Genomic DNA, 15,720 nt, shown 5'->3' with positions numbered 1-15,720 from the left:
ATATATATATATATATATATATATATATATATATATATATTACAAAGAAGATTTATTAAGCAGAAAGGTTGATGCTTGGAAGGCGATGCACCAGCCGCAATTTCCGAGCTGGAGCCACTACTGCACACTCGATGCTGCTGCCTCTGCGCCGGAGTAGTTCCTCTTCTTTACAATGGCCCCACGGAAAAAAAAAGAGCCATCCTGGCGACTTAGTCCTGCAGTGCAGGCGGCGTTGAACCGTGGTACTGCTTGAGCCTCCGGACGTGTACAACCTCGCGGTTGCGACGTCGCAAGTCTGAGGGTGGCGTAAGAGGCTCAATGAGGTATTTTACTGGCGAAGTTTGTTCGAGAATACGATATGGCCCATCGTACTTTGGCAGAAGTTTGAAAGAGAGCCCAGGTGTGCGATGCGGCACTGACAGCCATACAAGAGCACCCGGAAGAAAAACGGGAGTTGAGGTCTGGGCATCATGAATTGCCTTTTGCCTGTTTTGGTCATCGCAGATAAAGCGACGAGCTAACTGGCGGCATTCTTCTGCGTGTCTGGCGGCGTCCAAGATCGGTAGGCACTCGGACGCGTCCGGTCAATAGGACAAAATGGTGTCAATGGGGTGGGAGGGGTGACGGCCGTAGAGGAGGTAAAAAGGGGAGAAGCCCGTTGTCGCTTGCGTTGCCGTATTATAGGCGTATGTAATGAATGGGAGGACTAAGTCCCAGTTAGATTGGTCAGGTGTCGCATACATAGATAGCATGTCGCCGAGAGTACGATTGAAGCGCTCGGTAGCCCCATTGGTTTGAGGGTGGTAAGCGGTACTGTGCGATGTACAATAGCACACTCAGCGAGCAATTTTTCAATGACCTCGGACAAGAATGTGCGGCCGCGGTCACTGAGGAGCTCTTGAGGGCCTCCATGACGCAACACAAAATGACGTAGTAGGAAAGTGGCAACCTGCTGTGCTGTAGCCGTTTGAAGAGCAGCGGTCTCAGCATAGCACGTTAGGTGGTCGATAGCAACTATTATCCACCTGTGGCTAGTCGGAGTCAATGGAAGTGGCCCATAAATATCTATTCCAACCCGTTCATAGGGTCGGGAAGGGCATGGTAAAGGCTGCAGTTCACCGGCGGAGGCGTGTGGTGGAGATTTTCGGCGCTGACATTCGGCACATGAGCGGACGAAGGTATACATACCACGCCAGTAGTAGCGATGTCGAAGCCTTTCGTAGGTCTTGAAGACTCCTGCGTGGCCACATTGTGGGTCAGCGTGGAAAGAGGAACAAATCTGCGACCTCAGGGTTCGTGAAACGACGAGCAGCCACTTGCGTCCCTCTGGTGCGTAGTTGCGTCGATAGAGAAGCGTGTCACGTATCGAGAAATGTGGAACTTGGCGCCGAAGAGTTCGCGTCTTTGGGAGTTCAAAAGTGTTGGAGAGATGATTGAGGAGAGACGCAGTCCACGGGTCATTGCGTTGTTCGATAGCAATGGTGTCAAAGTCAAGCGATGACAATGTGGAATCGCAAGCGGAGTCAGCTGTGGCATTCTGGGACAGGGGGGAACGGGGCGTCGGCGTCAGCATGCCTCCGTCCTGACCGATAAACCACGCCTATGCCGTAATCTTGAATTTTCAACGCCCAGTGAGCGAGGCGGCCAGGTGGGTCTTTTAACGTCGAAAGCCAGCACAGCGCGTGGTGATCGGTCACGACGTCAAAAGAACGACCATATAGATATGGGCGAAACTTTCCAAGGGCCCACACAATGGCCAAGCACTCCTTTTCTGTGACGCTGTAGTTGCTCTCAGCCTTGGTAAGTGTGCGACTAGCGTATGCCACGACGTATTCCTGATGTTCCGGTTTACGCTGTGCGAGCACAGCACGCAGGCCTACACCACTGGCGTCGGTGAGGATTTCAGTTGGAGCTTCAGGATCGAAATGGCGTAGAATGGGTGGCGTCGTGGGAAGCCGTCGCAAGGTGGTGAAAGCGTCGTCGCAGGCAGGGGACCACGATAACAGGTCTTTACAGCTGCTGAGAAGTTGCGTGAGAGGTGATATAACAGACGCGAAGTTTCGGATGAATCGCCGAAAATACGAACACAAGCCGATGAAACTTCGAAGTTCTTTGATGGTGGCAGGTTTAGGAAACACCGTAACAGCTCGCAATTTCTCGGGATCCGGGACGATGCCTTCCTTGGAAACAACGTGGCCCAAAATGTTCAGTTGACGCACGCCAAATCGTCATTTTTTGAGGTTTAATTGCAAACCGGCGTTAGTTAAGCAAGTAAGGACGTGCTGAAGGCGACGTAAGTGTGTGTCAAAGTTAGGGGCGAAGACCACGATATCGTCGAGGTAACACAAGCATATCTTCCATTTTAGTCCACGCAGGAGGTTGTCCATCATTCGTTCGAACGTTGCAGGGGCATTGCAAAGTCCGAAGGGCATGACGGTGAATTCATATAAACCGTCTGGCGTGACAAAAGTGGTTTTGGGGCGATCGGCCTCCGCCATAGGCACCTGCCAGTAGCCTGTCCGAAACTCTAACGAGGAAAAGAACTCGGCGCCCTGCAAACTGTCCAAAGCATCGTCAATGTGCGCTAGTGAATAGACATCCTTCAGCTTGATCTTGTTCAATCACCGGAAATCGACACAGAAACGAATAGAACAGTCTTTCTTTTTGACGAGAACCACCGGAGACGCCCATGGGCTCTGTGAAGGCCGAATGACGCCTCTGCGAAGCATGTCGTCTACTTGGTCAGCAATGACGCGGCGTTCTGTAGCGGACACGCGATATGGTCGTTGTCGCAGTGGTGAGTGGGACCCAGTGTCGATGTGGTGTTCTACTGCTAAGGAACGGCCGAGAGATGGTTGTTCAACGTCGAAAGAATGGCGGTAGCTGTCAAGAATGGTTAGGAGTTGTGAACGCTGCGAAGATGTCAAATCTGCAGCGATGAATGGTTGAAATATGTTTGCCGATGTTGAGTCAGGCACTGAGACGACAGCCAGTTCACAGACAGACGTAGAAGGCACCTCATCGGGGACGGATATAATTCTGGAAGAACTGATTGTCTGGATGTGGCCAAGGGACAAAGTAGGGATAAAGACGACGACTCATGATTATAAATTGGCCTTGTGGTTTAGCCTTCTACAAGATCTAGAGCAGCAAAATGCAGGGGGAGGGCTCTTCGGGTGACGAATATTGGAGATGGTGTGAAGAAGACCGTGCCTTTTAATATGGCGCTGCATGAAACTGGCACGAACGCAAAAGAGCATGGAGGGATGTAGGTGTCATCGCTAACGACAAGTTTAGCGGCAGACTGGGTGTCGACGGACGCTTGGTCATCCAGTGAGCAAAATTCAACCTCAGCCCTAGCACAGTCGATTACGGCGTTATGACGCGACAAAAAGTCCCATGCCAAAATAATATTATGGGAGCACGATGAAATAACCATGAACTCTATCGTATACAGAACGTCCTGAATTGTCACGTGGGCTGTACACACTGCGGTCGGTTGAACAGGCAGGTTGAGCACTGGCTGTGCGAAGCGATAATCCGGAGAAAGGCGTCGTAACCTTACGAATTGAGTGGCAAATTCCAGCGTCTATAACAGAAACAGCTGCACCGGTATCTATAAGAGCGACAGTAGGGATATTTTCGACGAACACATCAATAACATTAGTAGGTGACAAATGAGGACTTGGGCAAACTGAAACTTGCGCAGTTCTTGCCTCAGGAGCTGCGTCGTCTAGTTTTCCTCCTCGTTAGGCGCGGGCCGTCGACGCATAGGAGAAGGCGAGCGGCGGCGTGGAGAGTGCGAGCGAAGACGTCCCGACCGAGGGCGGTGGTCGTCCTGGTAGCGGGCTGGCATTGAAGTGGAGGAACCGTATCGCGCGTTGGAGTCAAGCGGGAAGAAAGGTTCGAGGCGGTTTTTATTGGTGATATGCGTCCGGCGGCGGCAATGACTTGCGACGTGTCCGGGGTATCGACAAGCATAACATATCGGGCGATTGTCGAGGGTGCGCCACGGGTTGGCGGTGTTAGTGCTGGTCGAGTGAACTGGAGCGGCGGATAGCTCGCGCGAGGCTGGAACGGAGGCGCAGGCGCCTTGCGAGTTGGCATGGCTGCAGCCGCGGCGTAGGTTAGAGGAGCAGCCACAAGATTAGGCTCGCTAGCAGCTGGTAAGGCCTTGGCGACCTCTCCTTGAATGACGTCACGTAGAGACGATGGTAAAGTTGTGGTAGCTTCTGGTGTGAAAGGCACCAAAGAAAGCTGCCGTGCAACTTCTTCGCGGACGAATGCTTTTATTTCAGCTATTAGTGACGCTTGGTCATGACCACTGATCACACTAGACAGCGATGCCAAATCTTGCGCTAGAGGACGTCTTGTCAGAGCTCACTGCTTCCGCAATTCATCGTAGCTCTGGCAGAGGCTAATTACGTCGTTAACAGTGATCGGGCTTTTTGCCAAGAGCATTTGAAAAGCGTCGTCGTCAATACAATTGAGGATGTGCTTACATTTTTCAGCTTCCGTCATTTCAGCGTTCACGCGTCTGCACAAATCAACGACGTCTTCTATGTAACTTGTGAAGGTTTCACCCGTTTCTTGTGCGCGTGTGCGTATACGTTGCTGGGCACGAAGTTTTAGGACGGCAGGTCGATCGAAGACTGATACAATCGACGTTTTAAATTGCGGCCACGTTCGGACGTCTGCCTCGTGGTTTCTAAGCCAAAGGCTGGCTATACCCGCGAGGTAGAACGACACGCGTGTCAACTTGTCCGCGTCCGTCCATCTGTTTAAAGCGCTCACCCGTTCGAAAGTCAATATCCAATCTTCAATGTCGTTCTCATCTGTTCCATTGAAGATTGGAGGCTCCCGCTGAGGAGGAACACTGCCTGGACAGGTGGCCGGAAGAGATGGAAGCGTCTGCTGATTGGCGTCCGGCATAGCAGAAGGTAGCCGTCGAGAACGGAGTTCCAGGATGGTAGCGGGAAGGTGTAAGGGACGGTACCCCGCACCTCCACCAATTATAAAGGAGATTTATTAAGCAGAAAGGTTGATGCTTGGAAGGCTTGGAAGGCGATGCACCAGCCACGATTTCCGAGCTCGAGCCACTGCTGCACACTCGATGCTGGTGCCTCGGCGCCGGAGTACTTCATCTTCTTTACAATATATATATATATATATATATATATATATATATATATATATATATATATATATATATATATATATATATATATATATATATATATATATATATATATATATATATATATATATATATATATATATATATATATATATCATCAGTTTGACTACGTCCACTGCAGGACAAAGGCCTCTCCCATGTTCCGCCAGTTAACCCGGTTCTGTGCTTGCTGCTGCCAATTGACACCCGCAAAATTCCTAATCTCTTCTTCCCACCTAACATTCTGTCTGCCCCTAACTCGCTTCCCTTCTCTGGAAATCCAGTCAGTTACCCTTAATGACCAGTGGTTATCCTGTCTACGCGCTACATGCCCGGCCTATGTCCATTTTCTCTTCTTTATTTCAACTATAATATCCTTAGCCCCCGTTTGTCCCCTAATCCACTCCCCTCTCTTCTTGTCTCTCAAGGTTACACCTACTATTTTTCTTTCCATTGCTCGCTGCGTCGTCCTCAATTTAAGCTGAACCCTCTTTGTGAGTCTCCAGGTTTCTGCTCCGTAGCTAGGTACCGGCAAGATACAGCTGTTATATACCTTCCTCTTAAGAGACCTGTCATAATTTCAGAGTGCTTGCCGAATGTGCTCCACCCCATTCTTATTCTTCTAGTTACCTAGTTACTTCAATCTCGTGGTTAGGCTCTGCGGTTATTAGCTGCCCTAAGTAGACATAGTCCTTCACAACTTCAAGTGCACTATTACCTATCTCGAAGCGCTGTTCATTTCCGAGGTTGTGGTACATTACTTTTGTTTTCTGCAGATTAATTTTAAGACCCACCTTTCTGCTCTCCTTGGCTGACTCTGTAATCATGAGTTGCAATTCGGCCCCTGAGTTACTCAGCAATGCAATGTCATCGGCGAAGCGCAGGTTACTAAGGTATTCTCCATTAACTCTTATCCCTAACTGTTCCCATTCTAGGCTTCTGAAAACCTCCTGTAAGCACGCGGTAAATAACATTGGGGAGATTGTGTCCCCTTGCCTTACACTCCTCTTGATTGGTATTCTGTTGCTTTTTTTTGAAGCACTATGGTAGCAGTTGATCCCCTGTAGATTTCTTCCAGAATGTTTATATATACTTCATCTACGCCCTGATTCCGCAGTGTCTGCATGTCTGCTGTATATATATATATATATATATATATATATATATATATATATATATATATATATATATATATATATATATATATATATATATATATATATATATATATATATATTGTAAGATGGCGTCAAGTACACTGAAGACTCTCCTTTATTGACTGGAGTATATGCCCCACAACCTAAACTTGACTGGTGATGATGAGTATGTACAGATGAAATGATGGGACGCATAAATAATGCTCACACTTATTTTCCCCGCGCACTTGAGCGGCCGGCCCGGCCGAGACTTAGGCGGGAAAGGTACGGCGCACAAAGGGTTTAAGACGTGAAACGTGGACTATCTCGGAGGTACGGTAACGACGGTCCGAGGAACCCTCGACGGGAGTGACAAGGTAATTGACAGGAGATGTTCGTTCACAAACAACGTAAGGTCCTAGAAAGCGTGACTGAAGCTTTTCACACAATCCGGGTGTGCGAACCGGCGTCCAAAGCAGTACTTCATCTCCAGGACGGAAGGTGACGTCTCGACGAAAGCTGTCATAGCGTTGCTTGCGGTCTTGTTGACTGGCCTCTGCGTTAAGTTGAGCACGTTGCCGTGCCTCAGCAAGCCTGGAGACAAAATGTTCTGGCGTAGTCGTGGACGTTTTTGTCATTTTATTGAAGAAAGAGGCGTCAATGGTGAATGTCGGCGCACGACCATAGACGAGGGAGAAAGGTGAATACCCGGTGGTTCGTTGAACAGCGGTGTTGTGTGCAAATGTTACGAACGGCAAGATTTTGTCCCAATTATTTTGGTTCGGTCCGATGTACATGGATATCATGTCGATTAGAGTCCGGTGGAATCGCTCTGTCAGGCCATTTGTCTACGGGTGGTAAGCGGATGTGGTCTTATGAACTGTGCCACAAGTTTTTAGGATTTCGTCGAGAATCGTTGACAGGAAGGCCTTGCCTCGGTCACTCAACAACGCGTGAGGTGCACCATGACGCAACACAATGGCTTCTAAAAAGAAGGCGGCAAGGTCTGACTCAGAGCTAGTATGTAGAGGAGCGGTGTCCGCGTATCGTGTGAGGTGGTCGACGGCTGTGACGATCCAGCGGTGGCCCGCTGGCGTTGCGGGAAATGGCCCGACGAGGTCTATTCCGACAACGACAAAAGGTGTGTCGGGACATGGAATGGGTTGTAATAAGCCAGCAGGAGCTGAAGTTGGTCGTTTCCGGCGTGGACAAAGTGCGCAAGAAGCGACATAATTAGCCAAAAAGGTAGAAAGACCAGGCCAGAAGAAACGGCTCCTAACGCGGTTGTAGGTCTTTTGAAATCCCAAGTGTCCAGCTGATGGGTCGTCGTGCAATGCTTCGACAACTTGTTTTCGCAGTGAACGGCGAAGTACTGGCACCCACCGATGCCCATCCACATTGTAAATATAGGGCTACAAGACATTGTTCTCTAGCTTGAACAGCCGTAGCTGACGACGTAGTCTGGCATTAGGTGGAGAAGGCGAGCTATTCAAGTATCCGATGATGCGATTACAGTAGGGGTCGTCACGTTGGTACGCGGCAAACTGGGCGCTGCTGTTTAAAGGTAGTGACCCAGCAACTGCCAGGGGTGATAACGTGAGTGAAGAGGAAGCCACTTGATCACCTGAGGGGCATTGAGTATGCGTGGTTGAAGATGAAAGTGGCAGAGGGCAGCGAGAGAGAGCGTCAGCATCCTGATGCTGTTTGCCGGACCTGTACACAACGTCAAAAGTGTACTCTTGCAAACGCAGTATCCAGCGAAGGAGGCGCCCAGACAAATTCTTCAGTGAGGACAACCAGCATAGGGCATGGCGGTCGGTAACCACAGTGAAGTGGCGTCCATACAGATAAGGTCGAAACTTCTGGATGGCCCAAACGACAACGAGACGTTCCTGCTCTGTTATCGGGTAGTTCTGCTCCGCAGGTGTTAGTGCGCGGCTGGCATACGCAACTACTCTCTCACGTGAAGTGTCGTCGCGCTGGAGGAGGACAGCACCGATTCCGTGGCCGCTGGCATCTGTGTGCAGGAAAGTGGGTGCACTCTCATCGAAGTGACAGAGGACGGGGTCTGATGTCAAAGCACGCTTAAGGGCTTGGAAGGCACACTCGCACTCGTCAGTCATACTCGTCAGCACTCGTCAGTCATACTCGTCAGCACTCGTCAGTCATACTCGTCGCACTCATCAGCAATATGAATACTGCGCAATAACCAACAGCGTTCACGCGCTTGATAGCTCCCGTCAGACAGGCGTTCCTCGTGGTACACAGCCTCCTGATAGTGGCGGCGCTTCCGCTAGCAGTCCCTCTCCGGAATCATCCTAGCAATCTCTTCCTAAATCCAATCTAAGCAATGTATCGTTTCTTTTCACCAACATTCGAAGCGTCATGAATAAGCGTGCCACCCTCTCTTCAGCCATTGATTCTTGCTCAATCGATATTATCGTATTAACAGAAACGTGGCTCTCAGCAAAAATAAAAAGTAGTGAAATATTTGACTGCGATAAGGCGTACAGAACATATCGTTATGACCGTAACGAAGGTATCGGTGGGGGCGTGCTCGTTGCTGTCAATGAAGCGTTTAATTCCTCTGTGGCTCCGATCAGGTCATCCTTAGAAATAGTATGTGTGCGAATCATTTTTTCCTGTCGTGACTATATTTTGTGTGCATGTTATCGATCCCCAGCTCCTTCCCCCTCCTTTTGTTCTGAACTTCATGATGTTCTGAATCTGCTGATTGTACGCTATCCCAATTCCCCCTTGATCCTTATGGGTGATTTCAATTTTCCCGGTATTGTATGGCGTGCAGACTCCGTTAGCGTAAAACAAAACTTACCAGAAAATATAGAATTTTTGAATTTGTGTACGGACTTTAACCTCACTCAGCTTGTTCTTGAGCCCACGCGGTCAACATGAACCTGTTCTAACACTCTAGACCTCGTACTTACAACTTCACCTGATCTCATTTCTTCGATAACTTATCTCGACGGACTAAGCGATCACATGTTACTACATTTCACCGCGCAAGCTCACCGCCCCTCGAGATCTAAGGTTCTCAAAATTATTAGGGATTATTCGCGTGCCAACACAGCACTAATTACAGCATAAATGGAACGTTTTACCGAAGAATTCATAACTATGAAGAACGATCTGTCAATGATGACTGGTTGCTTTTCAAAAACAAATTATTATCTTTGCTCAACGAACGAGTACCCACCAGAAGGATTTGCACTAAACCTCGCTCTCCTTGGTTTAATTTCACTTTACGCCGACTCTGCAACAAAAAGAAGCGTCTGTTCCGAAGCGCTAAACGTTCTAACCTCCCCAGCTGTTGGGCTGAGTACTATAGCATAAACAAGAAATATAACGACGCTGTTAGCAACGGAAAAACAACATTTTTTAATTCCACACTGCCTGCTCTTCTTCAGACTAATCCCCGCAAATTTTCGAGCATAATGAGAGGTGAATCTCAATCTAATATTCAATTAACATGTTCTGACCTGGTTGTACCACCTGACCAATGCTGCACGGTTCTAAATAATGCTTTTTCTTCAGTGTTTCAAACAACAGCCCCTTCATTACATCCCCATGTACCCCATGCCGATTTTCCGCCCATGGAACCTATTTTTGTTGGCTGGGTGAGCTTAACTAGGCTAATTCAGGGTTTAAAAATGTCTTCTTCTGCAGGCCCCAAAGAAATTTGCTCTAAAATGTTGAAATTAACAGAAGTGTATTCATCCATTGTCCTTCCAAAGCTTTTTCATCAGTGATTACAGTGTTCATCGCTATCCGCTGATTGGAATTCCGGAAAGGTGGTTCCTGTCTATAAGTCAGGTGACCCGCATCTTCCAGAAAACTCTCGACCAATATCTCTCACAAGCTTTTCCTGTAAGCTACTCGAACATATTATTTTCTCTCATTTAATGGACTTTCTTGAAACAAATTCCTTTTTTCATCCTTCCCAACACGGCTTCAGGAGAACATTTTGATGCGAAACCCAACCAGTATCTTTCACTAACGATCTCTTTGCCAATTCTGACGAAGGTTACGACACCCATTGCATTTTTCTTGATTTTCATAAGGTGTTCGATACCGTTTCCCATGAACTTCTCCTCGTTAACATAACTCAATTGAACCTTGACCCTAATGTGCTTGGCTGGATTAAGTTCTTTCTCTCTAACAGGTCGCAATATGTCACTGCTAACAACTATTTTTCCGATACCTCTGCCGTAACATCAGGGGTGCCGCAGGGCTCTGTGTTAGGTCCATTGTTATTTTTGATTTATATAAACGACCTTCCTAACTGTGTTAAGTTTTCAACCATTAAAATATTTGCTGATGATTGGGTGCTGTATTCCAAAATCACTAACCCAACTGTTTCTATCAGACTTCAGAATGACCTAGATAACGTGTCTTTTTGGTGTCGTGACTGGCGGATGAAACTTGTTTGAACCAAATGTAGAAGCATGCGTGTATCTCGAAAAACTTCAGCTTCTAACACTTGCATGTATGTTCTTAATGATGCTCCCTTATCCTCAGTGCACTCGTATAAATATCTTGGGCTTAACATTACTAACAATCTCTCCTGGCAGAAACACGTCGAATACGTCACTAATAATGCAAACCGCATGCTCGGATATTTGCGATGAAACTTTTCTTCCGTACCCATGTCAGTGAAACTAAACCTTTACAAAACGTTAGCACGCTCTAAATTGGAATACGCATGCGCCATCTGGGATCCCGGTCAAGTAACCCTAACTCTCACTCTAGAAGCCGTTCAAAACCGCGCAGCCCGTTTCATTTTGTGCAATTATTCCCGTCATGCCAGCGTCACAGTCATGAAAAAAACTCTGAATGTAACCGACTTATCGTTCCGTCGAAAATGCTCTTGCCTTTCTCTTTATCATAAAATTTATCATTACAATCCATCTTTAAAAGAGAGCCTTCTCTCTTCCCCTCTTACATTTCACCTCGTTTCGATCATTGCTTTGAAGTAGGTGTGCCATTTTGCCGAACAAACCACTACAGTAATTCCTTCATTCCCAGAACAAGCAAAGACTGGAACTGCCTTTCCGCTGCCACCGCATCCCTCATCGACCCTGCATATTTCAAACTCTCCATTTTGCAGCAATTGTAACATTTCGCTTTCTTTTTGTTGTATAACCCCCACTCCTTTCTGTAAAGCCTTCGGACATGGAAAGTATTCAAATAAATAAATAAGTAAACCGTATACCATCGGCCTCTCTTCCCTTAGCGTTTCTTCTATCTCTTCCCACTTCAGCCTGTTCCTACCACCCTGCATGTTAATATACCTATATATGTATGAATGGGCTCGGCGCTCGTGGCTACGTCTATTTATGCCCCGGACTCTACCTATCTTAGACATTGGTGCCACTTTGGAATCGTATCTGTCCATAACACCTGTCGAAAAGTCTGCCTGGTTGTTTTCCTCGTTACTAGCTATCCTGCACCCCGAAGGGCTCGCTTGCCCCCCCAAAAAGCTACTGCGCGTCCTGCAAGTCGCCAGCCTACCTCATTACCTAGCCGCACATCGAAGTGAATTCTTTCTCGTTGAAAACCACCCCACCTATGCACCTCTCTGTTTATTTCCACCACCTCAAAGCCTTTCTCTCGACTCATCCACCATATCTCTTGGTTTGCGTTGACAACCGCTCTTTGCAGGTTGCAATCACGCACCGGTACCTCCGGTATCGTGCATATCACAACCTGTACCTGAGGAGAAGTGGCGCGCATGTCATCGACCCCTTTCGCCAGTCTGGTTGCTAGTCCTGCTGTATCGTCATTAAGACATCGTTTAAACCGCCTGAAATTATCACGAGGTTCCCTCTATCAGCTGTAGTTTTGAGTTTTGCGCTCGCTTGCCTCGTGACTGCTTCCAGCTTGCGTCCTGGGAACGTCCCTACTGCAACCCTGTTGTCACCTCTTACCCTCTCTTTGATGGCTTCTGTGCATCGATTTAAATTCGAATCTCCGGCGATGATCACATGCTGGGACTTTTCAGCTGGAGCGCCTTGCACCTGGGGGCTACTTGCACCTGTGACGCCGGCTGCTTTGTCCCCTCGCAGCCCCACCACTACCTCGCTGAAGCTGGGCCTTGCGACAATTGAACCGGCTGAACCTGTTTTTTCCAAACTTACTTCCTCTTCCTTCTCCGCCGTTCTCGTTGCCGGTTCCTTACTGTTCTCTCCGTAGGCCGCTCCTTTGTTCAGCTTCGCCAGCGCTTCCTCGGTGGACTTCAGTCTTTCTCCCATTGCCCTTGTTTTCTCTTGCTCTGTTGCCAACGCAGTCTCGAGCTCGGTGATTCTCATCAGCAGTTCACTCTGGACAACCATCATTTTCTTCATTTTTCCTCGACCTTAGATTGCCTACTCTTCGTGTCAGCCTCTTCTTCATCTGCTTCTACACTTGGGCCCTCTTTCAAACCCACTCCACATTCTGAACACTTTACAGCCTTTTTAACCATGTCTTTCTGACACCAATTGTCCCTATACTCAATAATTACTAAACTCGAGCCCTGCACTACGAGAAAAAAGAAAGTCTAAGCTCTACTACAAAAATTTGCGTGTTCAATGTACGCGCACCTCCACCACGGGGTGGGAAAAGAAAAACAACAACAAAATATTCAAACACACACACCCGCAATAACTAATAAATACCTAGTGACGTGCCCCCGAAATGTCGTACCATAAACATAAAACAAGTGCTACGAAGATTTCAACTGCTGCCTTATAATTAAAAAGACAAGCTGAAAACATGCAAAAACACTTATCTGCGCAGTCGATCGGGAGTGCTCAGAAAACACGTCCATCCAGCGGGACAGTCCGGACCGAATCCGAATCTTTCTGCTGAAACCGAATCTTTCTGCGGACATCAGCGCACCCCGTGGACGTCCCATATGTTTCACTGTGGCATTCGCGGTCATGTCGCCCGATTCTGCCCCGTTCGCCATCGCACGGCAGCACCGTTCTATAGGTGACTACGCACTTTCTCGGGCGCAGAAATCAGCCCGTTGATGAGACACCTCAATTGGCCCTTAGACTTTGACAGCTGGCTAAACCATCGGGGGAATCACCACATTGACTCACCGGCGTCTGTGCGGAGTTTGACGCGACCACGTTCACGCTACTGAAGATTCCGATCTCCTCGACGATGTCCCACTTCACCGCCACCGGGAAACTAGGTGGCGCGACCGATATGGAGGTGAGGTTGCCAGTCATCTTCAGCTACACGCCGCTACGCCTCCACCAGTGACTTTGCGTCATAACAAGATTTGTGTTTCTGTTGACAATGTTACAACGACAGCTTTAGTTGACATGGGAGCAAGTGTCTCCGTTATGAGCTTGGATTTCAAGACCCAATTAGGCCATATGGTGATGTTCAAGTGGGATAATGCGAGCACATGCCGTGCTGTGAGTGCAGAATTGCTACGACCTCTTGGTGTGTGTACCGCGAACGTCTACTTCTCTAATAACGTCTGTCAAGCCGAATTCACAGTGCTCGCTAAATCAACGCATATTGTGATTCTGGGTCTAGATTTCCTGCAATAGTTCAATGCCACTCTTAATTGCAGTACCGGTGAGTTTTTTGTCTCTCCTTTTGTTGTCCACCAGCCTGTTACTTGTTCGCATACCCTAGCCACCTGTGAAGATTCTGTCGTACTGCCCCGTTTGTTATTCACCGTTCAAGTTACTGTTGCTAGTGCCGACAACGATGTATTCGACACTGTTGTTGAGCCGATGCCATCAATAGTCGCAAAGAAGGGTGTGCTCGTGCCTCGCTGTATTGTCTCTGTGGCCTGTGGCACAAGTACATTGTGGGTGTCAAATTTGTCTAAGCAGTCTGTTGTGCTTCTAGCGCCGCCAACATGCACTGAAAGCACCTAATTTTCTCCCCACCGATACATCGTGTACCTCAAAGCTTGACAAACCGACTGCGGATTGTGCCGCAAGGTGCAATACTGAATGGACGTCACACTGTCCATTTGAGGGAAGGTTGGATGTTTGGGGGGTATTGTCAATGGTGGCATGGCTCGTTTACGTGGGCCTTACTCTCTTGAGATGCCATTCCTTCCGAACCCCAGAGAGTCTTTGTTAACTTTTTTGCCTGCCTCTTTTTAGTTCATCTTTTCCTGCTGTCGCTTTCCCTGCTGTCTCAACAAGCTTTAAGAGGACACAGAAAATGTATAAATATTATTATGCCTTGAAAAAGACGGGGCTCCCTCCGAAACGTCGGCTAAAAATAAACAGTGCGTATGTGGAAACGCAACTACTTTTATACTTATAACCTTCCGGTGACCGAAGTGATTCTTCTGCAAATAAGCCTCACACACACACACACACACACACACACACACACACACACACACACACACACACACACACACATATATATATATATATATATATATATATATATATATATATATATATATATATATATATATATATATATATATATATATATAAGGAAACAGGACAAGCGCTGGCGTATAACAACTACAAATATAATACACACACACAAACACACACACACACACACATATATATATATACATATTTATATATATATATCATGTACAACTAATCCCCTGATAAAGGGAGGACCCCTCCCGAAACTGTTGGGAAATAAATATATTTATCCTTGTTGACAACGCTCCCGTTGTGCCATATCCCATACCTTCACGAAGACTAACTGGCCCATTGAATTATTACTCCCAACACACACACACACACACACACATATATATATATATATATATATATATATATATATATATATATATATATATATATATATATATATATATATATATATATATATATATATATATATATATATATATATATATATATATATATATATATATATCTTGGTCGCCATCGCACAGGCCTTCGCAAGGACAGTGTAATTATGATTTACTATACGTATGTTTGCCCATTTCTTGGATTTGGTTGCTTCTTTATTCTGGGGGCCAGCATTCAAGATCGATTCTCTCGCTATCTTTGAGCGAGAAGCCCCTGGAAGTCGTCTGGGGTTCCAAAATTTACTGCGAAAAGTGTGTTATATCAAGAAGCCTGAATCCCTATGCTAGCTTGTAAATTACGCATGTTAATGATTAAAGCATATTTAAAAATTTACGCTTCTTCAATCGCATGTTCACAGTTCGTATTCATTTCTGAACCGATAACATTTTTATACAGCCATGGTTTGAATAACATAGACCTGAAAATTTGTAAAGAGCAGCAAAAACTTTTTAACGTCAACATACGCAGAATTTTTTCAAATGATTCATTGGCGAATCTCAAAATTGATTTTGATGATATATTCACTTCTAGTGCCAAAATTTTACCTAACAGATATCTGGAATGATTATTAAAAGTCTATCTACTT

The sequence above is a fragment of the Rhipicephalus microplus genome, chromosome 1 (genome assembly GCF_043290135.1).
Source record: "Rhipicephalus microplus isolate Deutch F79 chromosome 1, USDA_Rmic, whole genome shotgun sequence".
Lineage (NCBI taxonomy): Eukaryota > Metazoa > Arthropoda > Arachnida > Ixodida > Ixodidae > Rhipicephalus > Rhipicephalus microplus.
Note: the sequence above shows the minus strand (reverse complement) of the source record.